General features: G+C 41.8%; 1 long non-coding RNA gene and 1 other non-coding gene across 3 annotated transcripts in view; one reads left to right on the plus strand and one right to left on the minus strand.

Moving 5' to 3' along the window:
• Window positions 1–6: 6 nt before the first annotated feature.
• LOC133237754 (uncharacterized) overlaps window positions 7–23,702 on the plus strand; it is a 60,704-nt gene continuing 37,008 nt past the window's right edge. The window contains exons 1-4 of one of the 2 annotated variants that reach the window (XR_009733325.1): window positions 7–482; window positions 2,956–3,080; window positions 4,500–4,690; window positions 11,859–14,082. This is a non-coding gene — a long non-coding RNA (uncharacterized LOC133237754). Of the gene's footprint in view, window positions 483–2,092; window positions 2,411–2,955; window positions 3,081–4,499; window positions 4,691–11,858; window positions 14,083–23,702 lie in introns of those variants that run through there. The other variant, XR_009733326.1, reaches the window with a different exon arrangement.
• Window positions 9,151–9,223, minus strand: TRNAC-ACA (transfer RNA cysteine (anticodon ACA)). The gene has a single exon. It is a non-coding gene; the product is annotated as a tRNA-Cys (tRNA).

The following is a 23,702-nucleotide window of genomic DNA, read 5'->3' on the forward strand; positions in this document are numbered from 1 at the left end:
CCAAAATCACTGCAGATGGTGACTGCAGCCATGAAATTAAAAGACGCTTACTCCTTGGAAGGAAAGTTATGACCAACCTAGATAGCATATTCAAAAGCAGAGACATTACTTTGCCAACAAAGGTCTGTCTAGTCAAGGCTATGGTTTTTCCAGTAGTCATGTATGGATGTGAGAGTTGGACGGTGAAGAAAGCTGAGTGCCAAAGAATTGATGCTTTTGAACTGTAGTGTTGGAGAAGACTCTTGAGAGTCCCTTGGACTGCAGGAGATCCAATCAGACCATTCTAAAAGAGATCAGTCCTGGGTGTCCTTTGGAAGGAATGATGCTAAAGCTGAAACTCCAGTACTTTGGCCACCTCATGTGAAGAGTTGACTCATTGGAAAAGACTCTGATGCTGGATTTATATACTTTGGATTGTGGGCAGAAGGAGAAGGGGACAACAGAGGATGAGATGGCTGGATGGCATCACTGACTCGATGAACGTGAGTTTGAGTGAATTCTGGGAGTTGGTGATGGACAGGGAGGCCTGGCGTGCTGCGGTTCATGGGGTCGCAAAAAGTCGAACACGACTGAGCGACTGAACTGAACTGAATAATGACCGATGTTGAGCATCTTTTCCTGTGCTTATTAGCCATCTGTATGTCAGCTTTGGGGAAATGTCTGTTTAGGTCTTCTGCTCACTTTTTGATTGGCTTGGTTGTTTTTCTGGTACTGAGTTGCATGAGCTGCTTGTATATTTTGGGGAATTGTCCTTTGTCAGTTGCTTCATTTGTTATTGTTTTCTCCCATTCTGAGGGTTGTCTTTTCACCTTGTTTATAGTTTCCTTTGCTGTGCAAAACCTTTTAAATTTAACTAGGTCCTACTTATTTTATAGACAAATAAATATGCATATTTAAAAATCATTTTGAATATGAAATATTTATTTTGCACTTAATTTCATGTCAGGCACTACACTTAACCCTTTTGCTTAATCTTTCTAATAGCTCAGTCAGGTAGATTTTACTGCATCCCATTTTGCAGATGAGAAAACTGAGGCACAAGAATCACACATACTGTACCAAACATAGCTGAGATTTGAAGCCAGAGAGTCTGACTCCAGAGCCCATACTGTTAACTGCTATGATATATTGCCTTTCCCTGCTGAAGTGTTTTATGAGAAAAATGAGATACCAGATTCTTTAAAGTTTATATAGTCCACATAGGGGAAAATATCCCCATTTCTTTAGGGAGAGTAAAATATTGTACATTTCTTTTTTTACAACATCTTTAGTGAGATATAATTTGTTTACCATAAAATTTACCCATTTAAAATGCACAATTTAATGATTTAGAGTATATTCACAGAGCTGTGTAACCATCACCACAATAAAAGTTTAGAACATTTTCATCATCTATAAAAGAAACTCTATACCCATCAACAGTCACTCTCCATCCCCACTGTCCCTATAGCACTCGGCAACCACTAACACACTTTCTGTCTCTGCGGATTTATCCATTCTGGACTTTTCACATAAATGGAATCCTACAGTATATAACCTTTTGAACTGAGTTCTTTCACTTTGTATAATATTCTCTGTTAATTGTTCTATCCCTGACATGTCCCTTTAGCAGGAAGTTAATATTTTTATCCTGTGGACTTCTCCCTGTCTCCAGTTTCTTAATCAGTTCAAAATTCTGGCACAATAATTGGTTAAACAGGTCAGTTTTGCTAATGCTTTTGTGGCTGTGCTGATATCTCATTTAAAGACTAGTCTTGCATGTTTCAGTGGACTCTTCTAGACCATGGAAGGATGCACTCACTCACCCAAATTCTGCTTGGAGTGCCACATGCTTGATCTCTGGGATCTTTTTGTTGTTGTTGATCACGTTTACATGCCTACCCACTGCTTTTTTCAAATAAGAGTCATGGTGTCAGTTGGCCAAGTTTCAAAGTGGGCGTCTAGCTCCAGCCTGGACCAGAACATCTAGATCCCTCTGTTAGAACTGGGACGATAGTGCAGTCCCATTGGTGAGTTTACTTTTAGGGTCCTTGGGGTCTTGTTTGGCTAGTGGAATTTGGATTTGGCAAATCTTGTCTCTGCTAATAGTCTTCCTTAACTTTGAATTTTAGGGAATAGGTGTTGGGGGTCTGTGTTCCTTTCTTCACAAAAAACCTTGAGGAAAATCATTCAACTTCGTATACTCTCTGCTGGCACTAGTTTAAACCTTCAAAAGTGTGTCTTATTGGAACATAAAGGTATTTGCTATGTCTACTTCTAGACCAATGACTGACTATCAGATAAGGGAGCCGCCCTTAAAATTCTTCGAGCAAGGAAGACCATTGCCAAGGCTGCTTGCTATATCCAGCTAAGCAAAGAAGTGAAACATAGCTTCAGCAATCCACTACACAATGCAAACATTTCACATCTGGTAAATAATTCCTTTTCATTGTTTAAAAGAAATTGCATCAGCTCAGTGCTCTTCATAGTCTCCATTGACATTTCCTTGAAATTTCAGAGCTCTGTTTGTGCATTTAAAATTTTTCTTTTTGTTTTTAAATTTTTTTCGAGCTATGGTTAATATATAATGTTGTGTTAGTTTCTGCTGTACAGCCAAGTGTATCAATTATACATATATCCACTCTTTTTTAGATTCTTTTCCCATGAAGGTCATCACAGAGTGCTGAGTAGAGTTCCTGTACTAAACAGTAGGCACCTATTAGTTATCTGTTTTATATATAATACTATGCATAGTAGTATGTGTATGTCAATCCCAATCTCCCAGTTTGTGTTTGTGCATTGAGTATGGCAGTGTGGACTTGGAAATTTGCTCACTCACATTCATTTCTCCTACCATTAAGTTAAACTCTTCTGTGTCCCTTTCAGAGAGATGGATTATCTTGCCTTTCGGGGAGGTAGATTTGACAGTCTGTATATCCCATCAACTTTTCTCTCTTTTTTTTTTTTTTGACACAGTGAAGAGCAAGAAATTTAAAAGTTTAAAGAAAATTTGCAAAGATAAAGGGGAGAGCAGTTTGCAGGAGATCCACTTACTGTAAATACGCCTGCAGACGGTGTCAGCCAAGTGACTGCCAGCTGCGGTGAGTACAGCTGCTGATCGGAATGCAGAAGCATTGCTTGCAGAGCTTAGAGCTCATCAGTATGGGGTTCGGTCCTGGCCGTGCTGTGAGAGTGGGGAGCATCCCTAGTTCAGCAGGTTTAAATCCAGGGTCGCTTGTATTAGAATTCTGTTACATACGTTTGTTAATGGAGAAGATTTCTAGTACTAATATAATGAGTTGTTTTCCCTTCTTGTTGCTCTCAAGGCATTACTTTTATTATAATAGATTCTAGCTAGTTTATGAGAGTAAAATGAAGCCAGTGACTGGAAAGGCAAGAAGTTACTTACTTTTTTTCTTAAGGAGGAAAGTAGATATTTCACATGTATGATTTACAGTTGTTTATCATGCAAGATGACTGACTGCTGACCCCCAAAAGGTTTCATTTTCTGGTTCAGATCTAGAAAGGGCCATACAGACAAATGTGGTAGAGTGTCATATGGAAGATTTAGATGGTCGGACTTCTGCCAGCCTTCTCAGGGTGAGGAGGCACACAGACCAGACAGAAAGCTGAGAGATCCCTCCATTGCTTGTGCCTGAGCCCCTTCTTCAGGCCAGCTGTTATGCTAGGTACTTTCCTTGTGGAAAAAGAAAATTAATAGCCCTATCTATCTACCTGTCTAATTTTGGCCTTCCAAGTGGCTCAGTGGGTAAAGAATCTGCCTGCAGAGCAGGAGACCTAGGAGATATGGGTTTGAGCCCTGGGCTGGGAAGATCCCCTGGAAGAGGGCATGGCAACCCACTCCAGTGTTCTTGCCTGGAGGAGCCCGTGGACAGAGGAGCCTGGGGGACAGCAGGCCATAGCGTCACAAAGAGTCAGCCACAACTAAAGCGACTATGCATGCATGCAGGCACACTGTTTTAATTGAAGTATAATTGGCTTACAATGTCATGTTAATTTCAGATGTACAGCAAAGCTATTCAGATGTATATGTGTATGTGTGTGTGTGTGTGTGTGTATATTTATGTATATATTCTTTTCCCTTATAGGTTATTACAAAATATTGAGTAAAGTTTCCCGTGCTCCCTATGCTATACAGTAGATCCTTGTTGGTTATCTATTTTATGTATAATAGTGTTATACATAATCCCAGACTCGTAATTTATCCCCACCCCTTCCCCTTTGGTAGCCATAAATTTGTTTTCTCTATCTGTGGGTCTATTTTGTTTTGTCTGTAAGTTCATTTGTATCTTTTTTTTTCTTTTTTATTTTAGACTCCTCGTATAAGCCGTATCATATGCATTTGTCTTTCTCTGGTTTACTTCATTTAGTTTGATAATCTCTAGGCGCATCCATATTGCTGCACATGGCATTATTTCATTCTTGTGCCTGAGTGATATCCCACTGTATAAATATGCCATGTCTTAAAAGTCATATTTTCCTATTCACAATTTTTCTAGGTCACAAGTGTGGCTGAACTATTGCTATACATCTCAACAGACTTAGAGCAAATAGGAGTTGAAAAGAAGACTTAACTCAAGTGACTATGGGACTAGAAAGCCTTGGGCTAGTTCATTATCAAGATCAGAGCTTAAAGGCTATTGACAAGTCAATTACTGTAAAATGACAAGCAAGAAAGAACTTTAGCCAGGTAAGACAAATGTTTTTGAAATAGTATCTGTAGGAATTCTGAATTATTAAATTTCTCACTATGTTATTTGCTGAAAAAAATAAACTCTCCTTTGCTGATCCGCCATTTAAAGTACAAGTATTTATTTCTATGGAATGTAACCTTTAATTATATGGCTAGATTTATTTCAAAATTCACTTTTTTGGTAAGAAATTCTATTTATACATTAGAAGTTCAGTAAGAAAGTGTTTTGTTAGAAAATGCTATAGAAATTGAGTTAATTTGCCTCAGTTTTGACATACACACTGATTATGAACTCCTTGTTTATGACATTTTAACTTCATTCTGTCACCTCCGTATATTGTTGTTGTTCAGTCGCTCAGTCGTGTCCGACTCTTTGCGACCCCATGGACTGCAGCACGCCAGGCGTCCCTGTCCATCACCAACTCCCGGAGCTTGCTCAAACTCATGTCCATTGAGTCGGTGATGCCATCCAACCATCTCATCCTCTGTCGTCCCCTTTTCCTCCTGCCTTCAATCTTTCCCAGCATCAGGGTCTTTTCCAACGAGTCGGCTCTTCGCATGAGGTGGCCAAAATATTGGAGTTTCAGCTTCTTCAGCATTAGCCCTTCCAATGAATATTCAGGTGACCTCAGTATATAAATGACAAGAATTTGCTTGTTAGAAAAAAGCATGAATATCTCATGCTTTGGCTTTTGTTCCTTTGTTCCCTTTAGCAAAACAGATGAGTGAGTCAAACAGATTCATTTCTAATCACATTTGAAGTTCTTTTTGTTGTGCCATTGTTATTGTTTTCAGTCCTCACAAAACCCCTCTGAGAGAAATTGCATTATTGCTGGGGAAATAACTGCTGGGAAAACTGGGGCTTAGAGGCTTAGAGACCTTCTGCTCCAAGGCAACATGGGAGGTGACAGAGCCAGGAATCAAATCCAGACCTGTCTGTACTTATGGCCCAGCTCTTTTCACGCATCAATGATGCAAATGTTAGATGTTTTATAGTAGGCTCACAGGTCTCTGGGTCTCCCTCTGAGTTTTTTTCAATCTGTTTTTTTCCTGTTGTTCATATTGTGTTATTTCCGTCATTTTGTTTTCAAAATCGCTCATTCTTTCCTTTGTCATCTCCATTCTGCTGTGAAGCTTGTCCATTGGGTTTTCATTTGGATTATTCTTCATTTCTAAAATTTCCATCTGGTTTTTTTGTTGTTGTTGTTGCTGCTGCTGACCTTTTCTATTTTTTCTCTTGTTTCAAGCATACTTGCTATTGCTTATTGAAATATTTATACAATGGCTAAATTTACATTTCTTGTGAGACAATTCTGTCATTTCCATGTCGATATCTGTATATTAGTTTCTTAGGGCTATTGCAACAAATTACCATAGATTTGGTGGCTTCAGACAATAGAAATTTATTCTCTTACCATGTGGAGGTCAGAAATCTGAAACCATGGGCTTCCCTGGTGGCTCAGTGGTAAAGAATCCACTTGCCATTCAAGAGACATGGGTTTGATCTCTGGGTTGGGAAGATCCTCTGGGGAAGGAAATGGCAACCCACTCTAGTATTCTTATTTGGGAAGTCCCATGAACAGGGGAGCCTGGTATATTACAATTCAAGTGGTCACAAAGAGTCTGACATGACCTTTTGACTAAACAACAACAATGATCTGAAATCAAGTGTCTGGTGGGGCTGTGCTCCTTTGAAGCCTGTAGAGGTGAATGTATCCTTGCTTCTTCCAGTATCTAGTTGGTTAAAAGACTTACAGGAAAAGTTTCTGTACTCATAATTCCATTTCTAAGGCTCTGGGTGCTTTATAGATGGCAAAATAAACAGCTTCAATTTAAGGCTGAGGTTGGCGGGGATGCAGTTACTATTGCTTCTGCTACTTTTGGGAGACAGAAGAATTTGGGTTGTTTCCATTGACATTTTTGGTTCATTGCTGTGTTTGTGGTCTTATTGGGGCAGCCATGAAGGTTGTTGAGCATCAGCAAACTGCTTGGACAATCTAATCCTGAATAAAGTTTCAGACTTTCTTTAATGAATCCTGCCTCCTTAGCATCAATCCCCTTCAAGTTTTCATCACCGATCCCAGTGCCATTGCTCTTCTGTCTTGCCTGAACAATTGTCAGTTTCTACTCCTAATTTTTCTTGTCTACCTACCCACGGAGAAGGCAATGGCACCCCACTCTAGTACTTTTGCCTGGAAAATCCCATGGATGGAGGAGCTTGGTAGGCTGCAGTCCAGGGGTCGCTGAGGGTCGGACACGACTGAGAGACTTCACTTTCACTTTTCACTTGCATGCATTGGAGAAGGAAAGGGCAACCCACTCCAGTGTTCTTGCCTGGAGAATCCCAGGGACGGGGGAGCCTGGTGGGCTGCCGTCTATGGGGTTGCACAGAGTCGGACACGACTGAAGTGACTTAGCAAAATACCTACCCTAGAAAAGTGAAAGTGTTAGTTGCTTAGTTGTGTCTGACTCTTTGTGACCCCATGGACTGTAGCCCGCCAGGCTCCTTTGTCCTATTCTCCAGGCTAGAATATTGAAGTGACTAGCTGTTTCCTTCTCCAGGGGGTCTTCCCAACTCTGGAATCGAGCCCCAGTCTCCTGCATTGGAGGCAGAATTTTTACCATCTGAGCTACCAAGGAAGCCCCATAATATAGTTAAAGGTATTAAAAATATTTAAGATAGTATAAATTAACTGCATGAATGTGGTCCCAGACCACTTCTGCCCATGTTTCCTGACACAGAGAAGAAGCTGAAGAATAAAGTCGGTGTTTAGAATGAAACAGAAATGAGAGGTTGAGAGAAAGGCCTGGGTATTGGATCTCTGAGGTCTGTCTTTTATTAGCCAGTAACCTGGTAAAGTTAATTAACTTCTGTAAACTCTGTATTTTTTAACCTATGAAATAGGGAAATTAATACTACTTATCCAATAGAGTTCTTATGAAGATTATGTGAAATAAAAAGCATAAAAAGTGCATAAAAAGTGCTTAACAGTGTCTGGCTAGAGTAAATGCTCAATAAACTTTAGTAGAATTCATTATAGCTAAAGGTAGAAGACAGCTTCCTCCTCTTTTTTCTCATCCATAGTGATTGGGGCTTCTCTGTCAGTATTTAGGCTTAAGCTCCCAAGTGGTGCAGTGGTAAAGGATCTGCCTGCCAATGCAAGAAACTCGGGAGACTCAGGTTCGATCCCTGCCTTTGGAAGATCCCCTGGAGGAGGAAATGGCAACCCACTCCAGTATTCTTGCCTGAAGAATTCCATGGACAGAGGATCCTGGTGGGCTGTCATCAATGGGGTCGCCAAGAGTTGGACACGTGTGAGTGCACGCACACACGGACACACACGCATCACTGACTGTGGGACCAATTTCCGGTCCCCAGTATCCTCTTAGCCCATCTGTCAGGCTCATTACCATCCTTGATGTCTCACTTTACTCATCCTTATTCCTTTAAGACATTTAAGTAAATTCAGTCTTAACAGACATACTTTGAGAATATTTTCATTTAATTGCAGTAAGATTGAAATTTTTAAGGTACTAAAATGCATTAGGAGATGGGACCAGTGAAGTTTTTTTTTCCATTTTTGGAAATTGAATACATTGAAACACAAAATAATTTTGATTGTTTCAAGTATCACATTACCAAGTGGGTACCTTATAGGAAGAATGTGTTTGACAAGGGCATTCTGTAGGCAATTCAGCCTGCTCAGCACAATTGCTCCAAGAAGTTGAAATGTTTTTTCTCTTATTAACAGACTGACTTCATATTTTTATGGGAAAACTGATACTTTCCTTTGTAGTGTCCTCTTAAGATGCATATGAACTCTAGTTTAAAGCGGGCAGCCAGTGACCTTATTGCATTTCTCTCTTCTGACCCAGTTTTTAAAAGAAATGCAGCCTCAGCACCTCTCTTATCTTTTCCTTTAGCTGCTTGAGATCTAAGCAGAATTCCCCCAGAATTCATCAGTGAGGTTGGTCTGGGGAGACTCTAATGATCTCTGCTATTTCTCTTTAATATAGAGAAATATTAAAGGCTGTTTTGACTGCCCCAGTGGACATAATCATTGGAAAGAGCAGAGTCAGTGATGGCAAAGTAATAAAGGAACCCTGGACAACATGAAGGGCCCTTGGTCCTAGTCTTCATTCCATCAATTGCTGTGCACCTGGCTATCTTTTTTTTCCTTCTAGATATCTTTTTCCTCATCCGTAAAATGAGAAGCTTTTACTAAAGAATCTTTAGGATCCATAACACGTGTACTTTATAGCCTACAGATAACCTCAATATTTCAGGATCAACATGAATATGAATTTGACACTCTTTATTGAAAGTGAAAGTGAAATCCCTCAGTCATGTGAGACTCTTTTCGACCCCATGGACTGTAGCCTACCAGGCTCCTCCACCCATGGGATTTTCCAGGCAAGAATACTGAAATGGGTTGCCATTTCCTTCTCCAGGAGACCTTCCTGACCCAGGGATTGAACCTGGGTCTCCTGCATTGTAGGCAGACGCTTTACCGTCTGAGCCACCAGGGAAGTCCCATTGGGTATAGTTTAATTCAGGCCTTGTTAACTGCAAGAACAGAAACCTATCAGACTAGTCCAGAGATAAAGGGAGATTATTGAAGGACTGCAAGGAACTTTACTGAAGGCATCCCAGGATAGGAGGTGAAGTTCTGCCAGGCCACAGGGGAGCTAGGGAGAGTCAGGAACAGAGCCGCCCCATTCCAGAATTTCTCAGCGCTGCCTCAGTTGGACATTTGGTCTGTTCCTCTGCTTTCTACTACAGACAGGTTGGTTTCTTCTAATTAATTTTGAATTTTTAGCTCCCTTGTAATTCTGAGTTGTCTTGGCACAGTGCTGATGCTTATTAAACCTTGACATTTTTGCTATTTAAAATTTTATTTTATATTGGATTATGATTGATTTACAATCTTGTGTTAGTTTCGTGTGTACAGCAAAGTGATTCAGTTATACACATACACACATCTATTCTTTTTCAAATTCTTTTCCTATTTCGGTATTATAGAATATTGAGCAGAGTTCCCTGTGCTATATACTAGATTCTTATTGGTTATCTCTTTTATTTATAGTTAGTGTATATATGTTAATCCCAACCTCCTAATTTATATCTCTTCTCCCATCTTTCCCCTTGGGTAACCATATGTTTGTTTTCTAAGTCTGTATAAGCTCCATGATGTTTAACTAAAAGATCTGATACCTCTCATGATCCAACGTCTTTAGCCCTTTAGAGATCTTCTTCTTCTATAGCCTTTAGAAGAGAGTGCCCAGTTTGAGTCAGGCATCCATCCTGGGTCCCACCAGTGGTGGCTAGGGGCCATGCAGTGCTCAGAGTCACTCCTGTCACAGGCTGTGTGTAGGGGTACAGGCATTGAGACAGTGATGGGCGTGTCTACTAAAGGCCTAAGGAAATCCAATCTAGGGGCCCGGGGGCTTGAGTGGACCTTCATCTCATTTATGAAAATCCACTGGAGAGATTGGGGGTGGGCAGACACTAAAGAGGCTCCTAGTCAATCATTTGCTCAGCAATACTCAGTAAAGACCCTCACAGACAGATGACATCTGTGTATTCAGTAATCTATGCAGAGTGCCTGGTGGGGCACTTACCACTGAGCACGTGCTGTGTGATTGACGACTCCCCTCTCAGTTGAGCTGTAAAAATAAAATGTCCTTTTATCTAGTGATGTATAGGGGAAATGGGATGGGCCTTTGAATTCCAAACAAGGGAGAGCTCTTTAGGGGTTGAAGCTGGAGGTCAGAAAAATCTCAGGTGACTGTCTAGCCTTGAAGGGTGGATAGAATTCACACAGGATACAGAGAGAGAGGGGTGAAGAATGCATTCAGATTTCAGGAATATAAAGAGAGAGAGAGGCCAGCTGCTGAGATTTGTGGAGCAGAGAGCAGGCCGTTTCTGGTTGGGGTGGGGAGTTTGCCAAGTAGATAGCAAAGGCCCTAACGCTTCAGGATGGAAGGCTTGCCCAGGGACTGTTCGTGAGTTGGGTGAAAGGTAGAGCCGTTCCTTGATAGGCAGACTCCTAGGTGTTCACTGAGCACGACTTGACTCAGAAATACCGTCAGTGGCCCAGTTTGCCATGAGGTCCAGCACATAAGGCACTTGATGACCTGGCACTTAGATGATTCAGAGGCTTATTATGTAAGCAGTGAAAAGGTATTTAAAGTACTACTTCTCAGAAGAAAGACTCCTTGAAGGCAGGTAGATGCCCTGGTAGCAGATGAGAGCTGGCTAGCGGGCATACTTATGACCCAGAAAGTGAACATAAAGGGTTCCACACTGAGACTGTTCTGTTGAGATCAAATAGATCATATTGCCAAAAAGTTTTTAAGAATGGAAAAGTTCATTATAAAGGCTTATCAGATATAAAACTTATTTTTTTTTCCTCTAAATTACTCCATCACTTAAAAGTCTAGTGTGTCCTGAGTTTCACAGGTGCTTATGTTTCTTACTGAATATAGGATTCCCCACCTTGGGGATGATAGAGGTGGATACGCTATCTCTGTTGGGTCCTGCTGTTGTGAAACACACATAGCCCTGTGTATCAGTTATCTGCTACTGTGTAACGAATTACTCCAAACCTAGCAACCTAAAACAATGAACATTTATTCAGTTACTGAGAGTGAGGTGTCCAGGAATGGCTTAGCTGAGTGCTTTTGGTACAGGGTCTCTAATAAGGTTGCAGTTAAGCTGTTGGCCGTTATCTGAAGGCTTAACTACAGTTATCTGAAGGCTTAACTTGGGCTAAAGTATCCGCTTCCAAGCTCATTCACATGGGTTTTCTGGTTCTTTGCTGGATTTTGGCTGGAGACATCATTTCCTCACCACATGGACCTCTCCTAGGTGGCCCGAGGCCTCCTAATATGTCTTGAGAAATGAGAGAGGAAGAGTGAGAGGGAGAGACAGAGAGAGAGAGAGAGGGCCTCCCAAAACTGAAGCCAGTCTTTTTTGTCATCTAATCTTATAAACAATGTGCTATTATTTCTGCTGACTGCTATAGGTCACACAACCCAATCCTGGGACAATATGCCTTGGTCCAGGGACCAACTGGTCATCTTGGAGGCTGGCTATTATATCATGAAGCTTTGGGTAAGACAGCTAACTTCTCTGAATCTCCTCTTCCCCTCCATTAAACAGGAATAAAGACATGAGCTAGAAGTGCTGACGTCATGGAGTCAGGTGATGGATGAGAAAGCCCTTTGTAAACTGTAAAATCTATTGGATGAAAAAGTTGATACATGATCTGGAGGTGAGAACTAAAAGGCAAAAAACAGTGGGAAGTTCCAGCCCAGCAGAGGGGAATCCTGAGTTCTTTTAGGCCATAAAACCCTTCCCCTTCTCACAGACATGGTAAGTCCCCCTAGGGCTTGGCAGATGGAGACTATGTAGAGTTTGGGGTTGGAGTGCTTTTTTTTTTTTTCTTGGAATAATAAACTTCATGTTTCTAAGGAAAATAAATGAAGAAACAAGTCTTCCTGCAAGGTTTAAAAGGTTTGAGGCCATCAGCTTGTTCTTACAATACAGTTTGTTAATGCATCAATTGTCAATGAATTTAAAACATGTGGATTCAATTTTACTGAAAGGGTTCATCACTTGCAAAAATATATTTGGGGTTCCATTGAATGCAAGGACATCTAATAAAAGTGCCCATGTCCTGAGCTCACATACCCTTTTTCAGGCCAGCATCAGAGGCAGACATTCTTGCCCACAAACTGGCTGGGCTTATTCCTCATTTGCATGTTACCTCTTGACATGATTTGAGCTGAGTTTAAGTAGATAATTTTGACAAAAATGTGCAAGATTGATTAGAAAGTAGGTACACACTGGTCAGAATGACCATCACCAAAAAAAAATCTACAAACAAAAAATGCTGGAGAAGATGTAGAGAAAAGGGAACGCTCCTACACTGTTGGTGGGAATGTAAATTGGTGCAGCCACTTGGAGAACAGTACGGAGGTTCCTTAAAAAACTGAAAACAGAACTGCCATCTGATCCAGCAGTCCCACTCCTGGGCGTACACCCAGAGAGAACGATAATCCCAAAGGATACTTGCACCCCCGTGTTCACTGTAGCCCTATTTGCCACAGCCAGGACGTGGAAGAAACAAATGCTCATTGATGGAGGATGGACAAAGAAGACACGGTACATATACACAATGCAGTGTTCTTAGACATAAAAAAGAATGAATTAATGCCATTTGCAGTGATATGGATGGATCTAGAGATTGTCATATCATATGATATCGCTTATATATGAAATCTAAGAAATGGGACAAATGAACTTATTTACAAAATAGAAATAGAGAGTCACAAATGTAGAAAACAAAGTTATGGTTACCAAGCGGGGAAGGGGTAGATACATTGGGAGATTTGGATTGACATGTACACACTATATAAAATAGATCACTAATAAGAACCTACTATATAATGCAGGCTCAGATGGTAAAGAATCCACCTGCAATGCGGGAGACCTGGGTTTGCTCCCTGGGTTGGGAAGATCCTCTGGAGGAGGGCATGGCAACCCACTCCAGTATTCTTGCCCGGAGAATCCCCATGGACAGAGGAGCCTGGTGGGCTACAGTCCATGGGGTCACAAAGAGTCCGACATGACTGAGTGACTAAGCACACACATACAGCGCAGGAAACTCTTTTCAACCTCTCTAATGACCTATTTGGGAAAAGAATCCAAAGAAGAGTGTATGTGTGTAATGGATTCACTTTGCTGTACACCCAAATCTAACACAAGATTGTAAACCAACTATATTCTAATGAAAATTAATTTAGTGGAGGGAGTGGGTAATGGTAAACTAGATAATTACACCCAAATAACCATTTTGTTCAAGCCGCTAAAATAGCCAAGACAAATCTAAAAATTATTTTCTTTAAAGTGTGAAGGAACTAAAAAGATAACGAGGAACTACAAACTACGGTCTTGGCAGACACAGGAAACTAGAAAGATGAGATCATCTTTTAAGACCACTTTATATACACTATCATGTGTAAAATAGTTACTAAAGTAGAAGAAAGAAATGAGAATCTAAAAATTAACACAGACTGAGAAAGTAAAATCTGCCCCGCCATGTTGCCATCAGGTGGACATAGCCACAGATAGAGCTAGCTGCAAAGTTAGTGGGAGACAATGTTTGTCCAAGGACATGCTGCCCTTGTAAAATGTCATAACGACTTCTTTCTTTAAGTGATTCCTGCTTTCTTACCTGTGAACAGTATTTTTTTTCCTCTGAAATCTTTTGTTACTTGAAATTATATCAACAAGAATGAAACATCTCACTTTTGCCAAAGGATCTGAGCCACTTTGATAAAGAGAAGGAACCTCAAGCTTCAGTCTATCTGCAGAGTTTCAGGTAACTGGTTGCTAGACACAGCATTCCATATCTATCTTAACTTTTAGTGTCTAAGGAAACAGGACCCTGAATCCACTTTTCAGTCCAGACTTGTTTTGCTTTGAGCCTGTCCCAGCACTGCTTCTTTTAAGTTTCAACTAAACTCCACCTTTCCCCCAAATTCTGTAACTTTGTCATTTCTGTTGTTTGGTGAGATGTTTATGGTTCTTCTGTCATTTCCCTGGTGGTTGGTGGTGGTTTAGTTGCTAAGTGGAGTCTGACCCTTGCAAGCCCATGGACTATAGCCCGTCAGACTTCTCTGTCCATGGGATTGTCCAGGCAAGAATACTGGTGTGGATTGCCGTTTCCTTCTCCAGGGGATCTTCCTGATCAAGGAACTGAACCCAGGTCTCCTGCACTGCAGGAGGATTCTTTGCTGACTGAGCCACCAGGGAAGCCCTATTAATCTGACTTTATAGAGCTATGGGGTTTGCTGCTGGTTGTCTTACACTGATGGGTTAGTAGAGGAAGAAGTCATTTTTCCACTTCTGACAGTGACTGTAAGCCCTTACAGCTTTGATGTTGGTTTCTGCAGCATCAATGGGGTTAACTCCAGAGCTTCTGATTAAAAGTGGTGGGTGAGTTTCAGTAGCAGTGGCAAGAGCAGTGGCAATCACGTGGGTTAGTGGGCTCTGAACTGGGACACGAAGCAGCTTCCTGGTCTCTGGGTGACTTACTCTTTTCCTCTTGTTCCTCTAATTCTTCTAACATTTTACAACCAATTCTCTCTTCTGCTTTTTTCATCCTTTTGTCTATTTTTAATCTTGATAGATTCTTTTAACCTAATTTTCAGTTCAGTAATTCTTCAGCTGTGTCTAATTTAGGATTAAAGCCAACTATTGAATGACTTTTTTTGTTACTGCTTTAATTTTCACTTCTAAAATTTCCAGGTTTTTTTTTTCCCCCAAATCTGTTGTTACATTTTTAGTCTCCATTTTCTGAATTTTTGGCCTTATCTGTACTTTTAATTTGTATGCTCTTAATAACATGCTCTGTGTGTGTGTGTGTGTGTGTGTGTGTGTGTGTATTTGATAGAATTACTAAGAGAAATAAATAAATCTGCTGTCATAATGGAAAATGACAAAAATCTCTCTCTCAGTAATTGATAGAATAAACAGACAAAACTTAAAAATAATATAGATGTGAATAGCACAGCTTACAAAACTACTTAATTCCCATATATAGAACACTGTACCCAACTGAAAAATGTTTATTATTTTTTAATTACATGGAGAATAGTTACAGAAATTGACTATAGACCTATAGATCTATACATTCATTAGGGAAGATATGTATCAAAGATGTCAGTTTGCTGGGAGCCAGCATATTGCATATTGAGTGCATATTGCATATTGCATATTGAGTGCAGCACTTTCCACAGCATCATCTTTCAGGATCTGGAATAGCTCAACTGGAATTCTACCACTGCCAGGAGCCAGCGTGAGGAGCTCCACCCACGACAAAGGTCATGAGGAAGGAGGCTCGGCATACGCAAAGGCGGGATCGAGCCTCAGGAGTCCCCCTGGAAATTCTTGAGCATTTACACCCAAAACCAGAGTCTGCCTACTTTCTGCTTTGTGCTTTCACCTACACCTCTGACTTTACAGGGGGCTGTCCCCCACTACCTCTCTCTGAAAAAGAGTTAGCTTACAGCTCCAGTTAATAATTCCTGGGTGTGACAGTGTTTCAACCTACAAACTCCTTTGGAAGTCCCCTAGCCTGCCTGAATAGGTTTTTCCGGCCACATGTGATTGCTCAGAGCCTCCCAACTGTGAGAGGCATGAGATGTTCTAAACTGTCTAAACACAGATTCCTTTGAGTAGTTAAAAGATTGATTAGAAATTGTATTGGTGAAGGGATTTTCACTTGTTGGGCCAATGTTTGCTGCTAAGTTTCCATATCCCTTACCTGCTGTGTCCCTGGCAGTGTATTGATTAATATAATTGGTGTAAGTAGTAGCTTTAATGTTTGTAACCTGGGACCCCTGAGTTAATTCTTTTTCTTGTTATAGCCCACCACACCTTTGCTCTGTAGGAATGCAACTTTATCTAATGCTTTTGGAGGGTGGCTCCTGACCAATCACCTTTAGAGAAAAATAAGTTTTCTGAAGAAAGGGTCTTAAAATGTTAACAGGCCTCCGGGCCAGAAGATGATGCAAATCACCTAAGCTTTTGCATATGATGAGTTTGCAGGAAGAAAGCCTGGCTTGCTGCATGACTCTACCCCTTCCCCCATTATCTATGCATAACTTAAGGTATAAAAACTACTTTGGAAAATAAAGTGCGGGCCTTGTTCACCAAACCTTGGTCTCCCCATGTCGTTCTTTCTCTTACCTTCTGGCTGAATTATTCAGCCTCTTTTCTCCACTGAATTTCCTCACTGAGCTATCCTTATTCTATTACTCTTTATATCTTTGATAAATATTTAAATAAATAGGTCACCTATGCCGTCTCTCCTTCGAATACCCTGGATCAGCCGGGGCTGGACCCCGGCATCAGTTCTTCCAAATGGATCTATAGATTCAATGCAATCCCATTGAGAATACCAGCAAAGTATTTTCCAGAACCCAACAAGCTTATTTTAAAATTTGTACTAAAACTAAAAGAATGAGAAGCGATATTCTTAAAAAAAAAAAAAAAAAACTTGGCCTACTCATTGTTAAAATTTATAGTAATTAAGACTAGTCTAGTATTGGCAAAGGGGACTTCCTAGGTGGCCCAGCAGTAAAGAATTCACGAAAGAGATGGGCTTGATCCCTGTAGTAGGGGTCCCCTGTAGTAGGAAAGACCCCCTGTAGTAGGAAATGGCAACCTGCTCCAGGACACTTGCCTGGAATACCCATGGACAGAAGAGCCTGGCGGGCAACAGTCCCTGGAGTCGCAGAGTCAGATATAACTGAGCATGCATGCAAACCTGACATACAAAGTATTGGCAAAAAGCTTAAAAAAACCAACCAATGGAACAGAAGAGAGGACCCAGATATTCACTGATGTATGTATGGACTTGAGTTGTGACAAAGGAAACCATAGACTAGAAAAAGAATGTTTTTCCCAATAAATAGAGTTAGGGTAATTGGATAGTCGTGCAGGCAAAAATGAAATAGGATCCTTTTCTCATTTTACATGTAAAAACAATTCCAGGCATATACAGACCTAAGTGTAAATGGAAAAACATAAAAGCTTTTAGAATGTAACATAGGTGAGCATCTTTAAGACCTCAGAATGTGGAAAAAACAAGACAGACGAGTCACTAACTGTAAAATAAAGAATTGATATATCTGATGACATTAAAATTAAGATATTTTGCTCACCAAAAGACAAATAATGAGAGACAAAAAGCAAACTACAGAGTGGGAGAATAATTCCATAACATATCTAACAAAGAAAAGGTTTGTATCTAGAATCTATTTCAAAACTCCTTCAGATGAATAATAAAAATGCATGTTATCTATTAACAATAGAAAAACTTTGGAAACACTTCAACCATAGTTTATTATCTGCTGCTGCTGCTGCTAAGTCACTTCAGTTGTGTCTGACTCTGTGTGACCCCATAGATGGCAGCCCACCAGGTTCCCCGTCCCTGGGATTCTCCAGGCAAGAACACTGGAGTGGGTTGCCATTTCCTTCTCCAATGCATGAAAGTGAAAAGTGAAAGTGAAGTCGCTCAGCTGTAGCTTCTACCATTAGATTGTCATCTTAGCAAGGACAGGACTGTTTTGTCTGTTTTTATGTTATGTACCTGAATGCCCAGGCTTCCCTTGTAGCTCAGCTGGTAAAAAATCTGCCTGTAATGCAGGAGACCCTGGTTCTATTCCTGGGTCGGGAGGATCTTCTGGAGAAGGGTTAGGGTACCCACTCCAGTATTCATGGGCTTCCCTGGTGGCTCAGATGGTAAAGAATCCACCTGCAATGCAGGAGACCTGGGTTTGATCCCTGGGTTGGGAAGATCCCCTGGAGGAGGGTATGGCTACCCACTCCAGCATTTTTGCCTGGAGAATCCCATGGACAGAGGAGCCTCGTGGGCTACAGTCCATGGGGTTGCAAAGTGTCAGACACGACTGAGCAACTTAGCAGAGCACAGCACCTGAATGCCCAGGACAGCACATAATTGGCACATAATTGTGCTCAAAAAATATTTATTGAATATCCTCATTTAACTCTCATAACAAACCCACAATTGAAGGACTGCTACTCTTCCTAAATTACAATGAGGAATCAGAGGCTCAGAGAGCTCAAAAATGGCCCATCCAGTCTCTCTAGATAGCAATTAATAAGGGCAAGACCCAAATTCGTACCTTCAGATGCCAGAAGCCCATTTTGTGTCCACTGTATTACCTGAGCCTCTTTACAATCCTGCTAATGGCCAGTCATGGGTAGCCAGCTGAGAGTACTTCAACATGCAGGCCCCAGGTAACTTACACTTTACACGAAAGACTACATCAGGCCAACATAAGTGGCTCAGAATAATGGAAATTGTCAGATCCTGGTCATCTAATTTAACAGTTTTCCAATGAGATGTTTCCCTCAAGGGGCAGGGCTGCTTAGCCTCCATTCCACAGAGTAAAGGAAGAGGCTTTCTTCTCTGGCTTGACCATTTACTCTTTCCTTATGAGATAATCTGAATGAAACTACAGTTTTCTTCATCTGCTAACATTCAAAAGGCTCAGCTAAGAACTCTCTTTCCTTGTCTTCTGCCAGTATTCTTTATTACAGGCTCTGAGCTTGATGTACAATTAATGCAAGGTTGATTATATTGAGATTATAAGAATTTACAGTGGTTTACTCATTCTTAGATTTAAACAATGTCATATAGGATAAAGCTTCATGAAAATGCCAGCCATTTATCTTGAGTTCCATGTAGGCCAGTCAGATCTAAGAGCAGAGTGCAGCATATTGACCTCCAGGGCTAGGACCTGCCACGGAGGGTAGACACGTTCCAGCCTCCTGACTGGCCACAGGATGGAGAAAGACTCCTAGGAGTCTTGAATGAATCGATCTTTGAAAGAAGGCAGTTTTTGTTTTTGTTTTCCCACAAGGAGATTTTTTGCAGTGTTTAAGAGAAATTAGTACCCAGGAAGTTTGAGAGTCACACAGGAAAGATGCTCCCTTCACTGTCACAGTAATTCAAAGATATTACTTCCATTCTGAGCTTCAAATCAGATTTGTTGCTTGATTAAAGAATAGGGTTCCTTTGTGTCTATATGTTTGCTCTTTCCCATAGGTTACCACCTTTTCTCTCACTTTTCAAAGCCCTTTCCATTCTTCATGATCTGCCTTTTTAATGACTCATACTGTCTAAGGTTGGCTGGTCAGGAGGATAAGAAATTGTGGCTGTGTATTACCAGAAATGGGGCTTCTATGGTGGTTTAGTGGTAAATAATCCACCTGCCAATGCAGGATATGTGAGTCTGATCCCTTGGTCAGGTAGATCCCCTGACAAGGAAATGGCAACCCACTCCAGTATTCTTGCCTAGGAAATCCCCTGGACAGAGGAGCCTGGCGGGCTGCCATTCATGGGTGGCAAAAGAGTAGGGCATGACTTACTGACTAAACAACAACATTACTAGAGCAGAGGCACAGACACACCTGGATAGTGAGCTGCCGAACAATAGGACCAGCATCCAAAACAGTTCAGTCGCTCAGTCGTGTCCGACTCTTTGCGACCCCATGGACTGCAGCACGCCAGGCTTCCCTGTCCATCACCAACTCCTGGAGCTTACTCAGATTCACGTCCATTGAACTGGTTATGCCATCCAACCATCTCATCCTCTGTTGCCCCCTTCTCCTCCTGCCTTCAATCTTTCCCAGCATCAGGATCTTTTCCAATGAGTCAGTTCTTTGCATCAGGTGGCCAAAGTATTGGAGTTTCAGCTTCAACATTAATCCTTCCAATGAATATTCAGGACTGATTTCCTTTAGGATGGACTGGTTGGATCTCCTTGCAGTCCAAGGGACTCTCAAGAATCTTCTCCAACACCACGGTTCAAAAGCATCAATTCTTCAGTGCTCAGCTTTCTTTATAGTTCAACTCTAACATCCAAAACTTGATTTTCTGGTTATTTCCATCCCCAGGTATGGATCTGTCTGGTGGGGTTATGCCCAGTCATCTCTGAACTGTGGTGCTTCTCCTAATGCCTTGGTTTTGAGGGTCCATCAAAGTTGAATGTACAGCCATAAGCTCTGCATGGGAGCTTTCAAGAGCTAGTGGGTTTGTCAAGGTACCAAATGTGGTGGGTTGAATGGCAGCTCTAAAGATATGTCTATATTCTAATCTATGGACTCTATAACAGTGAAAAAATTAGGCTTATTTGGAGAAAAGTTCTTTACAGATGTAATTAAGTTAAGGATCTTGAGATAAGATTATCCTGGATTAACCACATGGAACCTAAATCCAATGACATGTGTCCTTACAAGAGACACACAGATGAAAAGACCCAGAGAGAAGGAGGCCATATGAAAAGAGGCAGACATCAGACTGATGAAGCCACAGGCCCAGGGACGCCTGCAACTACAAAGCTATGACAAACCTAGACAGCATATTAAAAAGCAGAGACATCACTCTGCTAACAAAGGGCTGCATAGTCAAAGCTATGATTTTTCTAGTAGTCTGTATAGATGTGAGAGTTGGACCATAAAGAAGGGCTTGAGGCCCAAAGAATTGATGCTTTCAAACTGTGGTGCTGGAGAACACACTTGAGAGTCCCTTGGACAGCAAGGAGATCAAACCAATCAATCCTAAAGGAAATCAATCCTGAATATTCACTGGAAGGACTGATGCGGAAGCTGAAGCTCCAGTACTTTGGCCACCTGATGTGAAGAGCTGATTCATTGAGAAAAAACCCCTGATGCTGGAAAAGATTGAAGGCAGGAGGAGAAGGGGATGACAGAGGATGAGATGGTTGGATGGCATCACCAACTCAATGGACATGAGTTTGAGCAAGCTCCAGGAGTTGGTGATTGACAGGGAGGCCTGGCGTGCTGCAGTCCATGGGGTCGCAAAGGGTCGGGCACGACTGAGCGACTGAACAACCTGAGGCTGGAGGAGACAAAGGACAGAATCCCTTATAGCGCCTCTGCACAAGTGTGGGTTTAATTTCAGAGTTCTGGCCGCCAGAGCTGTGAGGGGGTGAATTTATGTTGCTTTCTGTCACCTGGTTTGGGTAGTTTGTTACAGAAACCCTAGGAAGCTGATCCACCAGGCCATGGGCCTCGTGCTCAGGCCAGTTAGAGGCCCACTGGGGATTAGGTAAAACTGGTAACTGGGACTGAAAAAGGCTCAGTTACAGGAATGAGACCTCTAAAAGGGGGCCAGGTATAGACAAGAAGCTGCAGGTCAATGAAGGCCCAGTTGGCCAGGGTCTCATCTAGGACATAAGACTAATTCCAGACATTCCGCTGATGGGAATATGGTTTATGTTAGAACAGTAAGTTCAGTTGTTTTTGATGAAGACAAGTTTGATTCCCCAAACTATGGGTCACTACTCCTTAGTTGATTGTGAAATCAATTAAGTGAGAGACAATAGTTTTTTAATGTTTGTTTGCTTTTAAGAATGGAATAAAAAACATCAGATTGCATCACACAGGGCAGAAGTAAGGATTTGTATCAGTGAGATACTTTCAGGAAACAGATGACACTCAAATTGAATAACTTGAGTTAGTTTAAACTCGGAAAGTACTATTTGCAAGAGCAAAAGCAGCAAGAGATGGTGCAGCATTGGGGTATAATATTAGAAGGGAGACCTTGCTATTTCTGTGGGCTTCACTGGTGGCTCAGGCGGTAAAGAATCCACCTGCCAATGCAGGAGATATAAGGAGGGCATGGCAACCCATTTCAATATTCTTGCCTGGAGAATCCCATGGACAGAGGAGCCTGGCGGGCTATAGTCCATGGGGTTGCAAAGAGTCGGACACAGCTGAGAGACTAACACAACTCCGAAGCCTGAAGATGTAAATGGAAAGAGCTTCTAGAATACTGTAAGGTTGGGGGTTGAGTTGCCTGGTGGGGCTGTGGTCTTCAGAGGAAGCAGGCAGATGCCCCACACTAAGCTGGCAGGTGAGGGCCAGTATAAAATAAGTGCCCAGTCCCACCCCCCTCCTGCTTCCTCATCTCCCGCCTGCAGCTCTCAGTGGCCAAGACCACCTTCGGGCAGAGAGCAAATGAGTCCATGGATCCGCTGCATACACATCAGCTGGAGAAGGGTGGATACTGAGCTAGAAGAGCAGGAAGAACTAATCTAGACTAGTACTGCTTCCTGATGCTCTTGTGAGTGCCGAGTGGCAGTAGAAAGTAGCAGTACTTTGCTTACTGTGTGTTATGGTTAAAAACTGGAGAAAACGTAGGAGGAATTCCAAACCTTCCAAACTTAACGATTGAAATTGTTCTGGGCTGCAAGTTAAAGGTTTCAGAAACTGTAGCCAGGCCAAGCCAGGAGGGACAGCACGGATTCCATGGAGAACCTTCCCTTAACTCCACACCATATCCATCCCTCCTTACGAGAACTGCCTGCAGCTTTTACTGCACATGATGGGCTTGGATTATACTTTATTCAGCATTGCACGTTATGCTAGCATTTAAAATTCTTTGCGTCAAGTATGTAAGTTGGGTCTCCCTGATATTCTAAAGTCCTTCAGGGAAGAAGCAGGGTCATGGGCTTCTCATGTAATCTCCGCAGTGCTCAGAGGAGAGTGAAGCTGGCCAACCCCTGGAAATTTAATTACATATGAAGTACAAGAGGCCAGGGAGCCTCCCGATCTTTCATCAGACCTGGTGCTTCAGACCTTGGTTCGCGCTGAGGAAACTATAATGAGTTGAACTTAAAACCTAATTCGTCCTAAGAAAAGTTTCCTTTAATGGTTAGTAAGGATATAACTGAAAGCCAGAAGTCATTTAGTTACTAGACTCATTGGAACCTTTGCAGGATCCATCTTTGAATTTTTTTTCCCCTTAGACTTTGACCTCTGCAAACCCAGAGACCATCCAAACTTGCCTCAATTATATTTCTAAGAATCTCAGTTCTCTACAGAGCCGAAGTATGTCAAAGAAAGTTCTGAACCTGAAAAACTGGAAATTCTACACCCCACCGAGTCCTAGGTTTCGCCAGTCACCATTTGGGCAATCCTGAGTGGGTGAGGTGGCCTTGGTTACTCAGCCATCTCATCATCAAAGCCACAAGGAGTCACTGTGAGGCTGAAGAGAGTGGTAATCAGGGCAGTTGAGGTTCAGAAAGAAAAGTTTCAAGGGTAGGGATGGAAGGCTTTTCCTATCTTCTAAATCCCATAAAAGAAGCTACGTTTAGTTCCAACCTTCTTCCTCTCCAGTCCTTCATAACAGACAGAGAGACACAGACACACTCCTCCAAGAGAATCTCGCTGTCTCTAAAGGTGGCCGATTGCTGGTGGGGTGGGCGTCGGTTGTCTTTGCTGGAACCTTGGGTGAATGTGAAATCAGATTTGGGCTGAGGAAAGCTGCTCCCTGGTCATTTCTAGCATTACTTTACATACAGATTGGTTTTCTGAAGAAGCAACATGGATTTTAGTTGTTCTGCACTGGGAGGGAGAGACACGGGGCTCAGGATATTGTCT

The sequence above is a fragment of the Bos javanicus genome, chromosome 24 (assembly GCF_032452875.1).
Source record: "Bos javanicus breed banteng chromosome 24, ARS-OSU_banteng_1.0, whole genome shotgun sequence".
In the NCBI taxonomy this organism is placed as follows: domain Eukaryota; kingdom Metazoa; phylum Chordata; class Mammalia; order Artiodactyla; family Bovidae; genus Bos; species Bos javanicus.